At 41.0% G+C, this 23,325-nt stretch overlaps 1 protein-coding gene across 1 annotated transcript in view; it reads right to left on the bottom strand.

The window, feature by feature from the left end:
* The window catches only part of LOC129398497 (tubulin beta chain-like), a 137,354-nt gene that overhangs the window by 104,125 nt on the left and 9,904 nt on the right, over nt 1-23,325 (bottom strand). Inside the window, exon 6 of the mRNA XM_063596018.1 lies at nt 17,156-17,232. The gene's annotated coding sequence lies outside the window, so the exon portion shown is untranslated. The remainder of the gene's footprint in view (nt 1-17,155; nt 17,233-23,325) is intronic.

Here is a 23,325-nt window from a genome sequence, read left to right as displayed (position 1 = left end):
CGGCCCGTCTCCCTGTCTCCCTGGGAGTGCGCAGCCTACACGCACCAGTTTCTCTTTAGAACAAGGACGGGGAGGGATTTGGGAGGGGGCTGAAACCTTTTGCCATCAGCAAACAGCCTCAGCCAAAAATAACCCTGGAAAGGCGAGCTAAGAATGGTTATCTCCTGCCAGCGCTGAAATCGGAGGCTGGGCGCTGCGTGTGGGGGGTGTGTGTGTGTGTGTGTGTGTGTGTGTGTGTGTACCCTCCCACCCCGACCATTTGTTGAAGGGAATCACCACTGTCAGACTTCAATCCAACAGGACCCATTCGAGCCATCCACACTTGCCCCAGCCTCCTCCAAAACAGCACACTTTCTGGTATGGACAATTCTTTTTTTTTTTTCACTTGTTTGTTTGTTCTGGTGGTTGCAACAGCAGCAACACAGACGACACATATTTCCCTATTCTTCTCGCCCTTCTCACCCTCCCTACCCAGCTCCTGCCTTAGAAACAGGCTTGGCCTACACTGTATCTGTCCACACTGTCTGAACTCTTCCCTGAATTAATCGTTTTCAATAGGAGGGGGCTAAATCCCTTATTAATGCCCTACCAGGAGTGAATGAATAAAGCCAAGTTAAAGGGGAACTGGGTACCACATACTGTGCTAGGTTCCTTTGCATGTATCCTTTCATTCTGCTGGAGCTAAAGATGTTCTGCCTCCTCTCCATAAAACGCACCCAAATTCCAAAACCAGGAAATTCTCCATAGAAAATAGGAGTGAAGAGAGAAAAGACTAACAGGATAAAACCCAAAGCAGGAAGAAAGTTCTGTCTCCCATTTCTCTCAAGGAATTTTTGGACCCACCAAGGCTACTGTCCTGAAATATCCTGCTGCTTCTCCTTCCCCAAATATTGTCCACTTCCTGAGAGTGAGGCTGACTTGCCGCAGGCTTATAAAGTGTTTGGTCACAGTAAGACAACTGTGAGTAATAACACACATTGTATACTGTTTTGCAATTGATAAAAGGCTTTGCATCTCTTTTTTCTTTGGAGGCTGAAGAAAAGAAGAATGGTATTCACGCAGTTCCCATTTTACAGATGAAAACAAGAGGACTTTTTCTGTGAAGTCAAGAAAGTGGTTACAATGGTACTTTCCGCCTGTCCGAATTATGTATTGCCCCTCCCCTTTCTATTAATAACATTGAAGTGTGATGGGAAAACCACTGAAACCGTCAGTTGAAACCTGCTGGGACTTTTTAGCCATTCTCTTCAACATAAAGAATGGGTGTTTTTGGAGGGGGTGAGAGGAATGGGGAAATGTTGTCAAAGAGTACAATGTTTTAGTTGAGACAGGAAGAATACATTTTGTTGAGATCTACAGCACAGCATGGTGACTGTAGTTAACAATGAAGTATTGTGTATTTCAAAATTGCTAAGATAATAAATTTCAAATGTTCTCAACACAAAAAAGATAGGTTTTGAGGTGATGAATCTATTAATTCTCTGGATTTAATTATTCCACAATGTATACATATATCATAACATCACATTATACCTCCGTAAATACATAGAATTTTAATTTGTCAATTAACATTTTTTTAAAAGAATAGTGTGGCCAGTCGGGGAGGTAGTTTTTTTTTTTTTTTCCTCTAGTCTCTACTCAGTCTCCAAGATCCCATTCCCCATAAAGTTCCTGTCACCCAGGTGGAGTGCAGTGGCACAATCATGGCTCACTGCACCCTCTCCCTCTTGGGCTCAAGCGACCCTCCCGCCTACAGGTACATGCCACCACACCCAGCTAATTTTTGTAGTTTTTGTAGACATGGGGTTTCACCATGTTGCCTAGGCTGGTCTTGAACTCCTCAGCTCAATCAATCTGCCCACTTTAGCCTCCCACAGTGCTGGGATTACAGGTGGGAGCCACCAAGCCCAACCCATAAAGTTCCTAACTTTTTATCTCCCTGGGAGTGCACAGCCTACACACACCAGTTTCTCTTTAGAACATACTTAAGAGTCTTGGCTTAGCATCCAACAGACAGAACTTTAACACTTCTAGGGATCTGTGCACCTGTCTATGGTGTGGGGTTTTTAAGATCTCTTTCTAATGACACTTCATTTTGCAAAGCAGGACAGTTTCATTCCTAGAAGAGCAGGTATGGTAAATCCTTTGTTCCAGTAACGAAGACAATGATCCAAACCCTAAGCCTCAGAGAAGCCCAGAAACCCTCCAGGCCTCCATCTCTCTGCTCCTAGCACCTGCCTCTCTCTTGACATCAACATCATTCTCCCCTCTCACAGCCCAGCTCCTTCCACAGAGCCAGGGATTAGGCACCAGCACCTCAGACTAGATTTTAGAGAATTACCATTCAAGAGGCAATCCTCTTCCCTTGGTTCCAATTTCAAGGTTCTCAAAGACTGGAACAGGGCTGTTTGAGGCAATGTGCCCTACCACATAGCCAGAAAGAACCTTACAGTGAAAAGGAAAACAATTCTTCCAAAGTAAGGGGGTGCTGATCCCCAGAGGTAGGACAGATGGGCAACCAAACAGTAACCAGGCCACCACGTGCTTCACACTCACTGATCAAGGATTTCTAAAACCACTTTTCTTTTCTCTGAATTTATATAGGACTTTGTATCACTCATAAAGGAATGTCTTATAGGCTGATAACACCTTTCTATTCATGCTTATACTTAACATTTAGGCTAGGATAATTTCCTAACCTCAGTGTCCTCACTATAAGATGGGAATTATTATAATCCCTACCTCATAAATTGTTGGGAGGATTAAAATACTTAGTAAAGTGCCTGACTAATAGAAAGGCATTCAATAAATGTTAGCTATTCATGGTGTCATCATCATTATATTTACCATTATTACTAATCTCCTGTATTGCAAGAATTACACTTTATATTTTTGTAGACCATCACTGTAGCTAAAGGGTCTTTGGGCCATAGGTGATATTCCATAAAAGTTGGTTAAATTGATCTGTGGTTTTTGACTATGGAAACTCAGAACTACCTCAAAATGTACAAAACAGATTTACCTGCTAAATAAATCTCTTCAAAGCTGACCCCAGGTTTAATTGAATTAATTCCAATGAATTTGTCACAATGATGGAGAAAGGAAACTTAGAGGGCCCCACAGTTGTTTGCTGGTAAAATGAGAAGTTTGGATTAGATCAATGTTTCCCAAAATATTTTCCTCAGAATGTTAGTGCCCCTCGAATCCTGCACAAAGCAAGAGTTTCATGACCAAGTAGCTTTTAAAACTCCTGTACACTCTACTCCCATTCTTCACAATGCACACTTTCATATTAAAAGTTCTGAGAGGTCCTCAACAGAAGACATCACTTAACTTTTTTTTTTTTTTTAAGACAGATTCTCACTCTGTCACCCAGGCTGGAGTACAGTGGCCACCACTCCTGGCCTAAAAGTTTTTTAACCTGGTGCTTCCCAATCTAAACTCACAGGGACCAGTTTTCTTAATGAAAGAGAATCAGACTAGCTTGTAACCATAGCTGGTGACACTCCCCTGCCCCATTCCTTGTATGTCCTCAGTGGACTAGGTCAGGAATAAATAAATTTTCCTGATTCTCAAGGGCTGGACACTCCTTTGCACTGAGCTCAAAGCTTCTCTGTAGCATGGGTCACAATGAATGGTAGCCCTGATAGCCTAGAGTAGCCTTTCAGCCTTCTCTGAGCCTCTAAAGACTGAGGATCCTTGGCATGAAATAGGAGCAACTGATATACCCTTGCTTCCCCTGGGGACTCTCTTGCTCTCAAAAAGGCATCAGCCATCATCTCCATCTAGAGAATATACTAGCTGACTCAGCTTGACCAGCCTGTCCCAAAATGAGAATCTGGGTAAAATAAGTATTGAAACACTTCATTCCTTGTAGATTCACAAAACACATTAGCATATTAAAGACTATGAAGTTCTGCAGGAAAAAAAAACCTATTTAACTTTAATCCAACATTGCCAAGTTTTATTTGACCATGGAAGATTTTTCCAAAACACTTACAAGCAGATCAAGGACATTAATCTTTCATGAAACACTTTAGATCCCCAGGGTCCTCTCCAGCTACATCATTCTGTGATTTTCTTTTTTATTTATGATGCATTAAAAGATTAATCTCTATCAGACTTCCATTTAGAAATTCACCAGAATGTGCAAAGGCAGCAGGTAAAATTGCCGAAGGGTATTATAAAAATACCTTCCAGTGATTTTTGAAACTTAAACTGAAATATTTATATAACTATATATTTCAGTTTGTATATTATATATATATGTATATACACACATATATATTTGTGTATATATATTTGTGTATGTCTATCTATATCTATGTATATATGGCATTATATCCATTTTACAGATGCGGAAACTGAGCTTTAGAGGGGGTGAGCAATTGGTCCAAAGCCACACAGCACACAGGTAGTCATTGATAAAGGTAAAAACAAGAGTTGAAGCCTGAAGTGTAAGGACACAGAGACAAGTACACAAATGTTTACAAGTTACACATATGACACGTGCCTTTAACATGAATTTCTTGAACATTCATTTAGAGGCCTTACAATGAAGACATCAGAGTGGCAGCAAGTTCTGTTGGAATCAGGGGAGCGTGTTCTTCTATAATCCCCTGGCTGACAGGAAAGCACACTGATTTGGCCCATGGTAGTTATACACTCCCATTGAGTCAGGGGCCACTTCTATGCACACAGGAGGTGCTAAAAATATGCTGTTGACTCATTGCCTCTAAGAGCAGAAGAAATGCCAAAAGTATAAGACAAGAGGCAGAAAAGCACACGGAAAATGTCGTAGGGCAGTCCTCTAAGGAAGTGTTAGATCCCTTTGAAATCTGTCCAAACACTTTCTTGTGCTGGGGAAAGTCAATTACATATTTCAAGCAACCCCACATGTCATACGAGTATCTTGTACATGTTTGCGTACTCGTGTCTGTGAACTTACATCTCAGACTTCAACTTCTCGCTTCCCACCCTTATCAATGACTGCCTGCATGGCCTTGGGCAAGTTGCTTTCCCTCTTCAAAGCTCAGTTTCTGCATCTATAAAATGGACATAATGCTACCTACCTCATGGGGTCAGTGATCACATTTAAGGAGCTAATATGTGGAGATTGCTTACACAGTACCTGTCACATCATAAGGGTTTAATAAGTGTTTGATGTAATTGTTTTGATTATTACTACTATTACTAAAATAATAATTACTACAATAATAATGATTCTTATTCTCTATATTAGTATTATCTTTGAAAACGGGCATGGATTATGTCTATGTAACACTTTTGGCACAATATCTAGCGTTATATCACACACAAATTAGAGAATTCATGTTATTTAGGATGAAAAAATATTTTTACTGACCCTTAAATTCTTCGTAAGTAACTGCAAAAGAAGCCATTATCCCAACACATGAAATAAAAAAAAAATTCAGTTCCTCTGGAGTTTGTTTTTGGAGGTAGCCACAGGATACCTAAATTTTTTTTTCTTTTCAGAGAGACCGAGGGGCTCATTAGGTTGACCAGGCTGGTCTTGAACTCCTGGCCTCAAGCCATCCTCCCACCTCAGCCTCCCAAAGTGCTGGGATTACATGCATGAGCCACCACATCCAGCCTACCTAAAATATTGAATGCTGTTAATAAATCTCCTTAGGCCAGCATAAGAAGGTGATGGGCAAAACTAATGCAGGTATGTTTTTCTGGCTTTTTCATGTATTGGGCCCAACTTTGAAAAGCACTTACTATTAATGGCTAACTTGCAAAATTTGTGATTTATTAAAAGCAGATATTAATTGTTTTACCTAAAAATAATAGGCCTCTGATCTGCCAAAGATGAAGATTTAATTTCTAGGTGTTCCCCACAATACCTAGAAATGCCAGTGTAATCAATTATTAAACACTTTAGAACTATTCTCATCAAAGTTCTTTGTTATATAATACAGCAAAAGAAAAGTTTCTTTTCTAAAGACTTCTCTATACCTTTTTTAATAGTTGAATTTCATTTCTGAAGGCTCCTTAAAAGAATAGAATTTAGATCTTTATTAAAGAGGAAATATATTTTCCATGTTTAATTTAAATTACATTCCATCAGTCATTTGCAATCTTAGCCTACACGGAATTTTTTTTTTTTGGTAGTTTTTATGTTTGGGCTTTAGGAGGGGATTCCCAATAATCTCTATATAAATATTTCTAATCTCTATATAAATATTTTAACATTTCAATGTAAATTAGTTTTTAAAGCTATTTTATCCATAAAAATAATGAATTTGCATGGCTGAGGGTGAAATAATGTGTTATCAGGACCCCTCAGTTTTGGGGGTTGTGAGTAGATCCCATCTTCATGTTCCTCCAGCCCAGCCCAAGCCTGGCTCAGGTCCTCCTCCCCCTTTTGTCAGGAACCACCATCCCCAGGGATTCTATGTGCCCTGCCTGACCAGTGTTCTCCATCAGAGTTTACCAATCTTTTGTTCATTCCCTCAGAGCACAGCTAAGCAAGAGTACACTAATTTGAAAATTAACTCAAGCAAATAGAGGAACAATATCCCCAACACATTGCATTTTAACATAGGGTTTCCTGGACACACTGTTTCAACCCAAGAGTTGGGCTAATAGTAGGAGTTCCATCTGCTAAAATACGGCTGTCAGCTTCAGAGAGAAATTCATGAACGTCTTCGTAGTTTGTTTTTACGTTTCACTTGGCACTGTTTCTAAAATTTCCTCTGAAGCCAAAAAATAAGTTATTTCCCAGCACACTGGTCACTTTTCATTTATCATTGGATTGATTTTTCTAACTTGCAGTAGGAGCTAAATCGACCAGGGGGTTCTTATCCAACAGACAGCAGCAAAACTCTTTGTGTATCTGCGTTCCTTTCAACAAGTGTGACTTCCTCAATGGCATCATTCGTGAGCATAACACAGAGCTCAGCAATAACGTTTCTTCACTAACCCTACCAGGTATCCAACATAGGATGTTACTTCCTTTCACTGTTTTCCGACTCCTGGCAGATATTAATCATTGGGATTTGGGAACAAGGAAATAGAATTTCTGAGAATGCTTGGGAATTCCCAAATTCATATGATTTTCATAACACTTCACTTACAAGTTTTTGAAAAATAATAAGTGACTATAATAACAAGCAAATAGTCGTTTTTTTCTGTAACAGGATTATATGAAAAGTTTTAGTAGTCTTCTGTTTTAAAAAGATATGATAACAAATGATTTATTATTATTATGAGCCAACATATTGTAACAAGATTATAAAATCCAATAGCATTAATAGAGAAAACATTAAAAAGAAATGAATATTATCACAAAATAAATGCTAAAGAAAAGTCCTTTAAAGATTGAAAGGTAACACCACAAATACTTAATGCTTTAATCATTGTTTACATGACATTGTTAAACAAGGCATCAATCATCCCCTCCAATACCATTTAAATAACATAACATTCTGATCTCCTGGCAAGATGAATAGCACTAGAAAGAAGCAACTGTCAAAATTGCCGATTTAAGGGCATATTTTGTTTCTAAAACTTGGCATTTCTTAGAAAACCTCTCATAGGATTTGTAAAACATATACCATGCCTATGAACACATTAATATTTATTTGCAGAAATGGTTCACTGTTAGCCGTGGACAAGGCCATGAACACACACTTGTAACAGAGCAACAGATACAAGAAAGTCTGACTGAGGCTCCTTTACTGCTCCTGTCCTGTTCACCTTAACTTTCATCTCCACATGTCAGTGCTTCCTCATCTTGCTTGACTTGAAGTCAGTGCATTTCTTCAAGCCAGTAAGTTCTCTATACTGACTCTTAAGCTGTAATTTTCACAGGAAAATTAGAATGTTCCTTCCCATTTTCCTAATTTCTCAACTGATTTTTCTCAGAATTCAGAATCCATAAATATTGAAATGCCAGGAGAGAATTTCCAAATGGAAATGCTATTCCCTTCATCCATTTTCAGAAGAAACTGTAGCATAGTGTTATCCTTCTCTTCTCCAATTTTTTTTTTCCTGCAAACTTATGGTTATCACCTCTTTAAGTGCGTAGCTCACAATTTTGCCTCCCCTGCAAATGGTCCCAAAACAGTGAAGTGGGTCCTCTTTAGCTGTGTCTTTAGTACATAATCCTGCATTTCTGACCATATGCAGGGAGTGTGACCCAGGGAAGGATCCCTGACTCAATGGGATTTCTCTTGCTGTCTCTAGAATTTGAACAACGGAACCCAGACGTGCAGAGGCTGGGAGTCATTGTGGTGTGCTATATTGATGACGGCAGCAGTGGGTGGTGTGGGGGCAGTTAATTGACAGCTACCTGTTGCTGACATCCCAGGAACTGCCTGAACTTCCTCTTTCCCAGTCATAAGATATCTAAGATTCTGCAGTATTCTTCATTAAATCCTAGCATGGTTTAAGCTAGCCAGAATTAGGTTCTGCTGCTTTCAATCAACAGAACCTTAGCTAATACATTATTTCCTGGTCTTTGTTCCTTTAATTTTCCAGGAAAAGAAGGGAAAATGGCTTACTGGTTTTAAAAAGAGACAAGGGACAACATACCATTTATGCAAAATTTAGAAGCACTCAAAGGAAACTCTGGAAAGCTCCTGAGACATATATAGGTAGGATCAGCATAAAACTTGAACAGTGTATCTAGATCATGGTTGCCATGGTTGCCTTGACACAATGAACATCTGTATCAAGATCATATTTTCTTGGTGGGACAGAGAGAAGCACAAGGCGGGACTCACATTTACAATAATCCTTGTTTTCCAGGGACCATACAACCCAGTTTGTCCAGAGCTGTTCATCTTAAGTTTGTTATCCCGCCATAATTATAAATAGAACCTCCTTTTTCTCTCAAGAATATCCCACTTTGGATGATAATTTCTGTGACTACCCATTAAGAATATTTAATAACTATAGAAAACTGATTCTCTATATTTTTTGTATGTTTGAAACATTTTATAACAAAAATATCTTTTAAGTAATCGCCTACACAGAATATAGCTGCCAAATGCTCCTACTCTGCTATTCTAACCATGAATCCCTCTGGGGCCCCTTCCTCCTACGGCGCTTGTGAGGATGAAATGAAATAAACTCTATGAAGTGCCCAACAGTGACCAACACTGAATAAAATACAGCCACCATAGGCGGCCTTCCCTTATGTTCACCAAACTCCTGATAAGTTATTTGGTGATGTTTTAATCTTAATATTTTATGTAGATTATACATTCATCTGATTCAAAATGCAAAAGGTACAAAAGCATATACAGCTAAAAGTTTCCCAACCCACTACCATTTATCTCCCTGGAGGCAGCTGTTTCCAGATTTTTGAATATCCTTAAAGAATATCATATGTATGGAAAATAAAGATTATATATTTATATGCATCTGTGTATGCATTTTCCTATGAGAGGCTCACAAAGTCTCCTTGAAGAGATATCATTATTACAAATACCCCTCAATTTACAATGGGGTTATATTCCAATAAACTTATGAAAATATTGTAAGCTGAAAATGCATTTAATACACTTAACCTACTAAACATCATAGCTTAGCTCGGCCTACCTTAAACACTCACATTAACCTACAGTTAGGCAAAATCATCTAACAGAAAGCCCATTTTATAATAAAGTGGGCTTTGAATATCTCATGTAATATAATGAATACTGTACTGAAAGTGGAAAACAGAATGGTTGTATGAGTACTCAAAGTACAGCTTCTGCTGAATGTGTATTGCTTTCAAACTATCTTAAAGTTGAAAAATCATAAGTCAAAATATTCTAAGTCAGGGATTGTTTGTACTTCTACTTTACATGATGAAATTGAGCCTTGAAAAGATTAAGTGACTCGCCCAAGGTCACACTGGCAGTTAAATAGTGAAACTTGGATCCAAATTGTTCAGTCACTACATGTATTGTCTTGAAATTTGAAAAAGAGGAAGAGGAATTAAACTACTAAATTGAAGGACTATTTTAGGCATAGAAGCAGCAGATGCCTTCATGTCCAAGTGATTGTGAAAAGCCCACTTGCCCCAAAATATGTCTCCTGGTCATATGAAATTCCACCATTTCAGATTTTTACCTGGGGATTTAGAGTAATCTGCTGTTTTCCTAGAGCTCCCCTAAAATAGAAATAGAAAATTTTGGAAGGCTAAATATATGCTAACATTGGAAAACTCATTTTCTCCCCTTCGTAAGGCAAGGTACTGAAGGAGGGGGCCCTACGGGCTGTGCAGGGACATCCTGGAGGCATGGGGAGAAGAAACTGAAAGGCAAGTTTGTATGGAACAAAGAATACCGATCTCAGGATTCTCCCTTGAACCTGCCCTAACTTTGTTCAAATACACTTAGCCACTGACCTGCTGTCAAAAGACCACAGCCAATCTGACTTGTTTTCAATATAATGATGAATATTGATTTGGTCCCTTCATCCAACATTCTCAGCTGGATCTTTTTTGACCAAGGATATACATTACTAGGTGAGTACAGGCAGTTAATTCTTCCACACGGGACTTCGGAGTTTCTGAGTTAACCAGAATCACCCACCTTAACATCTGCCAGTTTATACCCCAAGTCCTGACCAGTGCCCCCTACCTGCTATGCCTCATGTTTTCAATATAGCATAAAATCAGAAATGAAAGATGAAACATCATAGCCAATATCACAGAAATACAAAGGATCCTAAGAAACTGCTAGGTATAATTACACACTAACTAATTGGATCATCTAGAAGAAATGGATAAATTCCCAGACACATAAAACCTACCAAGATTGACTCATGAAGAAATTAAAAAATCTGAACAGACTAATAGCAAGCAAGGAGTTTGAATCCGTAAGAAAATGTCTCCTATCAATGAAAAACCCAAAACCAGATGGCTTCCCAGATTAATTCTACCAAATATTTTAAGAAGAACTAATACCAGTCCTTCTCAAACTCTTCCAAAAAGCTGAAGTGGAGGGAATACTTCCAAACTCATCTTACAGGGCCAGCATTACCCTGATTCCAAAGCCAGACAAGAACACTACAAGAAAGGAAAATGACAGGCCAATATCCTTGATCTACATAGATGCAAAAATCCTCAACAAAATCCTAGCAAACCAAATTCAATAGCACATTGAAAGAATCATTCACCATGATCATGTCATGGGTCAACATAAGCAAATCAATACATATAATATACCATATTAGAAAAATAAAGGATAGAAACTATATGGCCATCTCAATAGATATAGAAAAAGCTTTTGACAAAATTCGAAACCCTTTCATGGTTAAAAAAAAAAAAACACCCAACAGATCACGTATTGAGGGACTGTATCCCAACAAAATAAAGGCCATATATGACAAACCCATAGCTAACACCATAATCAGTGGTGAAAAGTTGAAACTTTTCCTCTACCATCAGGAACAAGACAAGGATGCCCACGGACACCACTTCTCAGGGTAATTAGGCAAAAGAAAGAAATAAAAGGCATCCTAATAGGAAAGGAAGAAGTGAAACTGTCTCTACTGACAGCGTGATCTTGTTATATATAGAAAACCCTACAAACTTCACTTAAAAAAGGTTAGAACTCAACACAAAGAAGGGAACAATAGACACTGGGGGACTCCAAAGGTGGGAGGGAAGGATGGTGGGAGCAAGGGTTGAAAAACTACCTATCGATTACTATGCTCACTGCTTGGGTGGTGGGATCATTAGAAGCCCAAACCTCAGCACCATGCAATATACCTGTGTAAGAAACCTGTACATCTACCCTCCTGACTCTAAAATGAAACATACAATATTTTAAAAACAAAAACAAATAAATAAAATTTGAAAACTGTTAGAACTGAACTGATAGGTGAAATCAGTAAAGTTGTAGGATACAAAATCAACATATAGAGCCTTGAACACAGCAACATCCAGCTGTCTGACACGAAAGTCTCAGGGGCAAGAAAACCTCTATATGAACTCAGAAACAATGAGCTAGGTTGTGTTTATGTCTGAAAGGATGTTAAGAACTGCATTCATGTTACATCAGAGCCAAAAGAAAGAACCAACAGGAAACCTGTACCCAACAAACAGAAATGACAAGATGAAGGGAAAGCAGAGGTAAGGGCTTACCTTAGAAAGGGCAAGTGATTAGCTCAATATGCAATACAATGTTTGCTCCTGAGCCAAAAATTTGTACAATAATTTGGATATTACTTGCACAACCAGAAAAATCAGCCACTCATTAGGAAAATGTGTTTCTGTATAAGTCTTAGGACTCAGCTATCTATAATAACATGAAAAGACAATATTTTCATCCAAAATGAGTATTTTTGTTTGTCTTGGCTTGTTATTCTAACGTCAACAGCCTCTAAATAAACTGTTGAAGTACATGATATAACCACCTCTTTCTCCATCTTTCCCATTGCTCCCATAGGGTTTCAGTTGTGCAATTTCACCATTAGCAAAGCTTTTTGCTGAAATCTGGCTTTTCAAAGGGAGAGTATCCAGAAACAGAAGATGCTGATCTGGGAGGCTCTTCCTGATAGAACTGCTGCTTCAGTTTAGCTTGAAAAAGCCCACACCCAGTTCCTAATGACAAACATCTGAACACCGGGTCTTCCCACGAGCAAGACCATGCTATGCCTCCTGCTCGCTCTGTTCTATAAGCAACCCACAGATTGCTCCCTGTGAAGAGGAGCCTGCCAGGGGAGCAGCATTCCACCAGACCCTGATTTAGCAAGATATTTCTGTATCATTCCCCCAACCAGCTGGAAGTCCTCCACTGCTCTTGTGTAAAAATCTAACTCATCTCGCTGAATTTCCTGATTTAAAAGTCTAATTCATTTCACCAAAAGTGTGACAGAAGGAAACCAAGTACACCATCTCTCTCTTACAAACCAAAGCTATTGCATGTGCCTTCTGGGGGAAAAAAATGGTCCAAATATGTTATGGAGGGGGTGCCAGCCCAGTGTCATCCGCTTACTATTGCCATAGGATCTTGGCTGATGGCATCAGAGGAAAAACAAGTTTATCGATTACTTTCAACCATTAAGCTCATTCCTCCATGAAAAATAAGTCACAAGTCCAATGTCTCTTATTAAAATAAGCACTGCAAAATATAAAGGAGTCACAGTTTTAAAATGGGACACACGTTCTCTAAGCGGTGAACCACGTTAGAGGTGCACTGTTTACATTGTATAAAGTCCCCTGGAGCCAGGGTTAGGAAGCGCATCTGTTCTTTGGTGTTCTGGGATGAAGGAGAAAGGAAAATGTGCTGCCAGAAGTGAGTGGGAAGGAGCCCATGAGATAAAGGAAGTAAATCCATTTGCTGATTGCAATAATAATGGTAATACACGAAGCTATACATACATACATACATACATGCAAACTTTCACATTTTTTAAAAAAAAAGAACTTAAGGCTTCCACACATGTAATCAGCCCTTATGAACTCTCCTGATTAGCTGCAAGGAAAATCTTCCTTTCTCCTTTTTCCTGCACCATCCTGGGCTCCCTTTTGACTTGTTTTTTTTTTTTTTTTTTAACTTATAAACAATCAGCTCATATTCTGAAGTTTGTAGTCCCCTCCCGCCCCCTCTCTCTCTATACCGCTCATTTACATTGGCAGCTGTCGTGCTGCTGGGCATCCTCAAACCCACCAGTTTCCCTTTTATGTTTGAGCAGACAAACATGATCATGCACTAGGCATCACTGTGCCACTCAAAATGCTTTTTTGTTTTTTTAATTGCATCTGAGAGAAATCTCAAGGTTGCAAACCTGGAGTCAGAATTGTCTCCATGTGTCTCAGTGGGAAGAGTATCGTGTGAAGAAACAAGTTGATTCTACTAATCAAAAGGAATTTTTTTGATATCAGGTCATCCTCCGAATGAATTTATATTACCGAGTGGAGGGTCACATGAAGAAAATGGTCAAACAGCACCACCTACAGCAAGAGCTCAGAAGTGCAGCGGAGCCGGGCTGAGTCAGGAAAGAAAAGCAAGCTGGGGCCTGGCTCAGCGCTCTCCCCTCTGCTCCTGTCTGCACGGAAAGATTAGGATGACAGTGGCAGGAAGCCTGTGCACCTAGTATGCATCACTTGAAGGGAACACACAGATTCCAGTAAACATTTGGAAGGAAATGTTAATACCAGGCTCTGCTAAACAATATGAAATGACTCCTAGATGAGACAAGCGACTTTCATCAAAGTTTCCTGATACCTGAAAAGACAGCCCAGGGGATCCTGCACTACATCTGCTGTATGTAAATTAAGCGGGGTTTTTTTCCCCTTTGTAATCAAGGCTCATACACAAACAAAATCACACTTTAGAAACGGCCTATTTCAACTTGTAACTAGCTTGCTTTCAGGGGCTCCAGGTCAAAAAGAAATAGAGCACAAAGACGCTTTCTCCTTAGGGATCATACACAAATTCACTCTGTCCGTTTCTTTCCCACACGGAGCAACAAAGCCATCAGACCTCTCCATCCACCCATCGGGTCCTTCCTGATTAAAGTGAGATAAATCACAGCCCTCTCTCTCCAGATGGCAGGCGACAAGAGGGGGATGCTTGCCTCAAGAAGTCCTCCCCATCCCTCTGCATTCATGCAAGCCCGAGCGGAGAGATGCAAGATATTATGGATGCATTTTAATTCCCCAGACCCTGCAATTAAAAATGGAAATTTTTTGGCCACACGTGTTGGCTCACGCCTGTAATCCCAGCACTTTCAGAGGCCGAGGTCGGCGGATCACCTGGGGTCAGAAGTTCGAGACCAGCCTGGCCAACATGGTGAAACCCTGTCTCTACTAAAAATACAAAAATTAGCTAGGAATGGTGGTGGGCGCCTGTAGTCCCAGCTACTCGGGAGGATGAGGCAGGAGAATCACTTGAACCCGGGAGGCAAAGTTTGCAGTGAGCCAAGATCGCACCACTGCATTCCACTCTGGGTGACAAAGCAAGACTTCATCTCAAAAAATGTTTTTAAAAAATGGAAGTGTTGTTCTTTCATTTGTAAATGTGTTTTGGTAAAAGAGGGGCAGTTTAAGCAACCCTTTTTATTGTCTACATTGTTAAAATTCATCAGACATGGACTCTTGACTCCGTTTTGCCTGGGCAGACCCAATTCAAGCATTTACAACAGCTATAACCTCCTCAAATCAAAAAGAGGAATCAGCATTATTGCTAAGTTCAAATAAGGTCTTGTTTTATTTCATTTTTATTTTTGAATGCAGCCATTCCTCCAGGTGCTATCATCAGGTAAGATTGTCAGTCCCGATTAGGTAAAAGTATTATTACAAAATGCAATTCTTAAAAATTCAGTGTCTAACTACACTTTTAATAAGCCTTTCCCCCTCCCCTATGTATTCTCCCTTAGACACCCCTTCTCAAATTTAAAATCACAGAAACTAAAATATGATGCCTAAAGAGAGCCTAGCAACTGCCCAGTCCTCTAATTTGATGAGTGGGAGTACTGAATCCCAGAGGAGGTCATGTAATTTGTTCAATGTCTTAGATAAGAAGAAAATGACCAGCTGGGAAATCCCACTCATGTCAAGGCAGAGGCACAGGGCCACAGACTGTGGTTGAATTGTGCCACACTCCTACATCCTTCTTTAGGAATCACAGAACATTCCTGTGTTGAGTCGGAGTCACTGACTTCCTTTTCAGGCTGATTGAGTTCTGTCCTTATGGGCTGCGACAAGAAGTTTTGGCATTATGCTACACCAAGACCATTTATCTAGTTCAAGAAATGAGCACAGTCCTTAGAGCCCAGCAACTTTCCCCATGTCCAGTAAATGTAGCTTCTCCACTAGAAGCTGTCAGAATGGAGCCTTCTGGCTCATCTTGATTTTGATTTGTGCAAGAATGAATGGTTGTGCTAAGACAGCTTTCCTAGCTGATAGTGAGCAAAACTTTTTTCTCATAATCTATAAAAAAATATTAAATTAGAAGCACAGAGGTTATTTCATGACTTTTATCTTCCTGCAATTTTCTTGTGGGCATAAATGATTTGTTTTTATCCTGCCTGCCCCCCCAATCCCTTTTCCAAGAGACTAAAAGAGTATCTAGTGCAAAGTAGAGACTCAAATATTTTTTAATAAACAGTGATCCCAGCCACCCAGTGCATGTTGCCAAATGCCAACCCCATAAATGATCAAACACATCATCTCATTCAGCCAATCAAAATCAAGTGCTACCTATTTTTTTAAGTTTTCATAGCCCTTGGGCATCTGCTTTCTCAGCATTTCCCAAACTTGAGTCATTCTCATCCTGCCTTCATAATTTTGCTCTGTCAATTACCTCTACTATTATTTATTTCATATATTTTTAAATAGCCCCACTTTTGAAACTTAAATACATGCCTTTTAAAAGGAAGCTTTCTTACTACTATACATCAAAAGCCATTATTACTTGTTCTAAGTACTCATAACAACATGTTCACAACTATTAAAATTTAGTAATGTGCATCCACATACTCTATAAATTCATGGAGCATCTGCACACACTTTAAGAAACAATTCTGCATTACTCACTCAATTTTCTTGACATCCTTCTGAGGCAGGACAAACCTTGGGCCCAAAGAATTGAGGTAGGAGTCCAAGCAAGTTGCCAGCCACATAAAGGCAAACCTTGGCTCGGAAGTCAGGACTACCGGCCCCTAGGTTATGGTTCATGCTCTTTCCTCTGCTCTCCAGAACCTCCTATCTCCAAGTGTAGTTAGCAGCCCAGATGCAGCAGCATCCTCTAGAGACTTGTTAAAAATGCAGAAGCTCAGGCTCCACCCCAGGCCTATGCAGACTGAATCTGCATTTTAACAAGGTCCAGGTAATTCACGTGCACATTAAGTTTGAAAAGGCCTGGTCTAGATCAGCGGTTCTCTAACTTAGCAGCACATTAGAACCATCTGTAGAGACTTTAAAAATACCAGTGCCTGGGCTTCACCTCCCAGAGAATCTGACTTAAGTGTCTGGGGTTTGCCCTGAGTCTAGGTATTTTTAAAAACTCCTCAGCTTATACAAAGCTGGCAGGGCCGGGCACAGTGGCTCATGCCTATAATCCCAGCACTTCGTGAGGCCAAAGTGGGCAGATTGCTTGAGTCCAGGAGTTTGAGACTAGCCTGGGCTAAAACCCCATCCCTACAAAAAAAAATACAAAAAGTAGTTGGGCATGGTGGTGGCACATACCTGTAGTCCCAGCTACTCAGGAGGCTGAGTCCTCGCTTGAACCCTGGAGGTCACGGTCTGGTCAACAGAGCAAGACCCTGTATCAAAACAAACAAACAAACAAACAAAAAATGCTAGCAGCTTACCAGCTAGGGAGGCCTGTACAGCCAAGTTTTCCAAATGGGGCTACATTAGTTGTTCCAGAACTTTAGCTGCATCAAAACCACCTGGATGGCTTGTTCAGCTACAGAGGGTCTGGCCATGCCCCTAGAGTTTCCAGCTGAGGGTCTGGAATGAGGCCCGATGATTTGCATTTCTAACAATCTCCAGGCGATGCTAATGCTGTGGGTCCAGGGACCACATTTTCAGAATCTATGCTAAATGAACCGGACAAGATCAAAGCCCAAACTTATTCCAAGAACTTTTCAAGGCCCACCTGCAAGTTGTAGTGGAAGTAAGCATCTAAGGGTGCAAAAAAGTTTGCACCCTTAGATGCTATCAACCTAAATAACAAACAGAGAGAGGCTCTCCACAAGAAAAAGATATTCGTTTGGAAACAGAGCCTTGCAATAGAAATAGGCAAGCCAGAGTAAACTATATGCATATTCACGGAGGTAAAGGAAGACAAAAGAAAAAATGAGGACGATTATATGATCATTTGGAAATGATTATCCTTGGCTACAAAGATCAATAACAAAGGTGATGCCAGGCCCAGGTTGGACAGGCAGTTGTTGGGCAAATATCCTTCAGAAGCATTGTTGTGTGCAAAGTTGCAATGGGCTTTGTGCAAGATTGTGTTTTTTGCAGTCTTCTGTGATAAGTTTTTGTTATCAGGCATACAAGCCCAAGAATCCTTTTTTGCATGGCCTTCCCTGGCTCTATTTGTCAGGGTTTTGGTTAGGGGAGGGGTATTTTTAACACTCTCAATGTAAAAAATGCCATAAGGTAGGTGCCCCAATTGCTTGTTTCATCTTCATAAAATAACTTTTCCACCCGAACAAAGTCTACACATAAATTGTAAAAATACCCTGGCATGCAGTCCCTGGAAAAGTTTGGAGTCATTCTCGGGGTTCCCACCCAGGTGGGCAAGCGTAGCCACCACAGATAAACACAAAGTAGGGGTGCCCACTGGGGTTTGGTGGCAGGCAGTGGCCCTGGTTCTGATATTTGGCTGAAAACACAGCTCCTCTTTGTCACCCTCAGGAAGCCATCCCAAACCGCTCGAGGAGTCCTTGAAGCCAATGTTACCACTAGGACAGCAAGTTTGCCTGAAAACTATTTGCCTTTGCAGCAGATTCATTAAGCCAGAACAAAGAGAAGACCAATGACTAAAAGATTTCTCTCCTTTTAAAAATCATGCTCTTTAACTCATAGCACATTTTCATTGTCCATCTGGGCAAAGCCGCTGTCTCATTTTGCTTTTTCCCTCATCTGTGATGCTCACACTCATCCTCCCTATCCCATCAGCAACCTCTCTAGTATGTTTGATATGTGTCCTTAAACTTTCTATCTTGGCTGGGGGCGCGGTGGCTGTCATCTCAGCACTTTGGGAGATGGAGGTGGGTCTATCACTTGAGCCCAGGAGTTTGAGATCAGCCTGGGCAACATAGTAAGATTTCATCTTTACTAAAAATAAAAAACAAAAAACTTTAGCCAGGTATGGTGGCCTGTGCCTGTAATCCTAGCTACTCGGGAGGCTGAGGCAGGAGGATCACTTGGGCCTGGGAGGTCAAGACTGCAGTAAGCTGAGATGGTGCCACTGCACTCCAGGCTGGGCAACAGAGTGAGACCCTGTCACAAGAAAAAAAAGAAAGAAAAAGCAACTATCTCTGTAGAAATAGGCAAGGTTGTTTGATATGCAAATGTGGCTTTAAATTACATAATAACATTATATCAGTAAGCCCATTTTTTTCTTATAGTTGCACTCAACATCATGATTTTAAGACCTAGGCATGTTGCTTTATATTTTACCTCATGAGAAGTCACCTTTACACATCTGTTTCTCACACTGAAATCAACATGCTTTTGAGTCAGTATTTAGGACTGAGTGAGGCTGTTCGCTGGAGTTAATCTGACACCAGATGCATTTATCCCTCTTTAGGACTGTAACGAATTCCTTTCCGCTCTGTTCGCCCATGCTCACTAGTTGGCATCACAGGTGTCATCTTTGAAAAAGAAAAACATCTCATCCCTTGGTTTCCTGACAACCACCCCCACCCCCTGCCTTGGCTCTTTTTCATGGAATTTGCACCAAAGAGCACAGAGACAAACATATCTCTAACGTCTATGATTTATCCTTGCTTACACAAGATCACTCCAGCCTATAAAAAAGTATTTTTTTAAAATATGAAAAGTTACCCCAGTCTTGGATTACAGAGTTTCAGATAAAAATGAAAACATAGTAAAATTGCTTATCAGAGAGTTTCCTGTTCTTATTCGCCCTTACTCCTTTCGCAGATGTGAGTCATAAATCCACAACCAAATCCTCCCTCCTTCGAGGTCAACTCCTACTAACACCCATGAGGAGGGAATTTGGCTCATATAATAACACTTAATTAAAATGTATAATGTCCACATGTACATGAGAGATAAAAAGAATGCTTCTTCGGGTATGTTTCCGCCCAATCTTTCAAAATACGTGAAGTATTTCTTAACCTACTATACCCTATAAATGATAAATATAAGATACTAAGATTTAAAATACTTTCAATAACACTTTCCTAGGCCTCCAGATGAGCACTACATAAGTTTATAATCAAATGTTTCAAATAGCTACCATGTATTATGTGTTTATAATGTGCCAGGCACTGGAGTAATGTGTTTTCACATTTTAATCCTCATAAGCCAAAGACATAGATTTTTTATCTTCGTTTTAAAGTTGAAAGACCTAAGGCTCAGAGATAAATTTTTAAAAAAATCTTTAATCCCTTTATACAAGATTAGCTCATTCTCACAAGCCAAAAATAAAACCCAAAACTCCCATATCTCCCCATATAAAAAAATACTCTTTAACTTCTTTCTCCCTCCAGAACCCCTCCTCCCTCTCCTTTCTATCTTCAGCCAACATCTGGAAGGTTCTGTCTACATTCACTCCTCCATGTTAACGCCTCCCTCTTCCCCTCCTTTCCTTGCAACCTGGTTGCCCCTCACAGCAGTGAAACAGGAAGCTGTTTCCCCAGCCCATAACCAGCTGTAACTTTGAATCACTGTGCACCCTTGGCCGCGGCCGCCTCCTCCTTCAATTTAACTCCCTGCCTTGATCTGCCATCTCTGGCATGCTCTACTTACATTCACTCCTCCTCTTCATGTGTTTCTGGGCTGCTTTGCCAACTCTTCTTCCTCTGCTGCCCTCATACATCCAGGCAGAGGAGCACAGCTTCTGCCTTGGCCTCCTGCCTTAGTTCTAACTGGTGTCCCCTGAGCATCTCAAGCCCCCAGACTGGAGCCTGTGTCCTGGGGTTAATTCCCTTCCCCACCTATGGAGGCTTAGCTCCTGCCCACCAGTGGGGTTATCACAAGTGCCTGCCTTTTCCTCACACTCTGCCTCTTACAGGGTTTCCGTAGGCTGGCCATTTGTGAGTTGTGTGACCCTGGACCTCAGTGTCCTCCCATAGAAAACAAGGAGCATGAACTAGATTTATCTCTAGTGTCCTTTCTAGGTGTTTCTTTCTTTCTTTATTTTTAAACAAGATCTCACTCTCTCACCCAGGCTGGAGTGCAATGGCACTAACATGGCTCACTGCAGCCTCAACCTCCTGGGCTCAAATGATTCTCCTGCCTCAGCCTCCCAAGTAGCTGGGACCACCACTCCCAGCTAATTTTTTTATTCTTTGTTGAGATGGGGTTGCAATGTTTCCCAGGCTAGTCTCGAACTCCTGGGCTCCTAAGAATTTTAACATTTGAGTTTTCTTCCAACAAAGAGGTGGAGGAAAATATAACTTTATATAAACATGTATAAACCCTGCTTCCCACTTTAATTAAGCCATAAATTCCTGCGGCAGCTAGGGATGTGAAGAGGCAAGTGAGAAGAGGAAATGTGCATAAGACTCCCAGCAGCTTGGAAGTAAACAGGGAGGACTGAAGTGACCCTGTTGCTCCGAAGGTGGCTGTTCATTAGCCTCCTTCTGTCCTTAGACCCAGCTGGAGCATTGCATGCACTGGCTCCCAGGTTGCAGGGGATGTCAGCAGCTCCAGCTCATCCGATTGAAGGAGGCCATGTGGCTTTCCCTGGACTTTCTGCTTGAACAGTGAATCCCTGTAGGGCCTGGATCCATTGCCCTCTTCTCCTCCCGCCCCACCCAAGCACTCTTCTTCATGAGTTTGCTTTCTCCTATCTTTTTTTCCTCCACTTTTCCTTCAGAAATTGTTGATTAAGCACCTGCCATGGGCCAGACATTTTTCTAGAGTAACACCTCAATGAGCAGACAGGTTCTTGTTCTCATAGATCTTCCATTTTAGAGAGAAAGCTGAACGATAAACAAATAATACAGCAGGTGGTGAGGGGTGCTATAAAGAAGGATGAGCAGGGTAAGTGGGTGAGAAAGTGTGCTACTTTGTCCTCTAGAGGCCAGGGAAAGCCTCTCTGTTTAGGTGATATTTGACAGAGATTTGAAGACACTGAAGGAGTGAGCCATTTGGATCTCTAGGGAAAGAGCATTCTTCCCCAGACAGAGAACAGCAAGTGCAAAGGCCATGATGAAGAAGGGAGCTTGGCCAGAGTGAGGGACACAAACGGCAGCCTACGGTGCATGCACGTCTTAAGAGATGAGGTTCCTGGTGCCCTTTGACTGCCTCAGAGATCCCGTGCTCACAACACACAGCCCCAATCATCCTAAAATACATCTATGCTATAGAAACTTGTCCCAAAATATCCTTGCATAATGATTTACCTTCTGGTATCCCACCCATGAAAGCAGAAATTTCCTGCTTTCTCCTAATAATTACTAATAATTCTCCTAATAATTACTAATCTGTCTCCTCCCCCAAAATGTAAGGCAAAGAAGAGCAGGGACTTGGCCTATTCATTCACTGCTCTATGTTCGGCTCCTATTTCAGTGCTAAAAACCAAGTGGGCCCTCAATAAATATTTTTGTGAATTTATTTATTTATTTATTTTATTTTTTGAGACGGAATCTCTCCCTTCCGCCCGGGCTGGAGTGCAGTGGTGCGATCTTGGCTCGCTGCAACCTCCGTCTCCTGGGTTCAAGGGATTTCTGGCTAATTTTTGTATTTTTAGTAGAAACAGGGTTTCACCATGTTGGCCAGGCTGGTCTCGAACTCCTGACCTCAAATGATCCATCCACCTTGGCCTCCCAAAATGCGGGGATTACAGGCGTGAGCCACCGCACTTGGCCAGCCCTCAATAAATATTTATTTTCTAGGTGAAATGGGGAATCTAACTATGCTACATGGTAATGAGGCAGCTGACTTTCTTGGAAGCAGAAGACCTAATTCTAGATGTGGTGACATAAAAGCAATAAAGGAAGGACCTCTATAAATCACTTGTGCAGCTGAGCCGCAGCTCTCAAAGTGTTAGATTAGAACTAGGGATGGCAAAATCCTGTTACAGGCACAACTCACCCCCTCCCTTCCATGCCCACTAGACTCTCTAATGAAGCGTGGCTGTCTCTCTCTGGAAAAAACTACAGAATTCTTCCCACCCAGTGCTCCTAGCAGCCACAACCAAAGGGTCAGAGGTGACCCTTACAATGAACCCAATTTGCCATCCCTCAATTAGATGTTTAAGATTCCTTTCCACTTTAATATCCTGTGGTGCAAATCTAAGCAAGCCTGCTTGTTTGGCCACATGGAGGTACATGTTCCTGCAAAATCAACCCCAAGAAATCCTATTGCTCACAGGTAAGCAGGTAACCCCTGCTTCCATAGCAGAGGCAGTCACTAGTAGTACTTGCTTCAATTGGGACAAATATTTTTCACCCGGAAACTAATTCAAGGCTACCTTTTTCAGACTCCTTCGAAGACTGCTAGAATTGGTCCCTTGAGTAAGCTGAGTGTTGTGGTGCCCCTCAGTTCCCATGCCATAGAAGCTCGAACCTCATTCATTAATACACTAGCCCTAAGGCTTGAAACCAGTCTGGCCTGGCTTGGAGCCTTTAGATCACTCTCTAGCTTCTGGCCAATAAGAATGAGCTTCTAGGCCAGGCATGGCGGCTCACGCCTGTAATCCCAGC

This window comes from Pan paniscus, chromosome 14 (assembly GCF_029289425.2).
Source record: "Pan paniscus chromosome 14, NHGRI_mPanPan1-v2.0_pri, whole genome shotgun sequence".
Lineage (NCBI taxonomy): Eukaryota > Metazoa > Chordata > Mammalia > Primates > Hominidae > Pan > Pan paniscus.
Note: the sequence above shows the minus strand (reverse complement) of the source record. Positions and strands in the feature narration are given on the sequence as shown.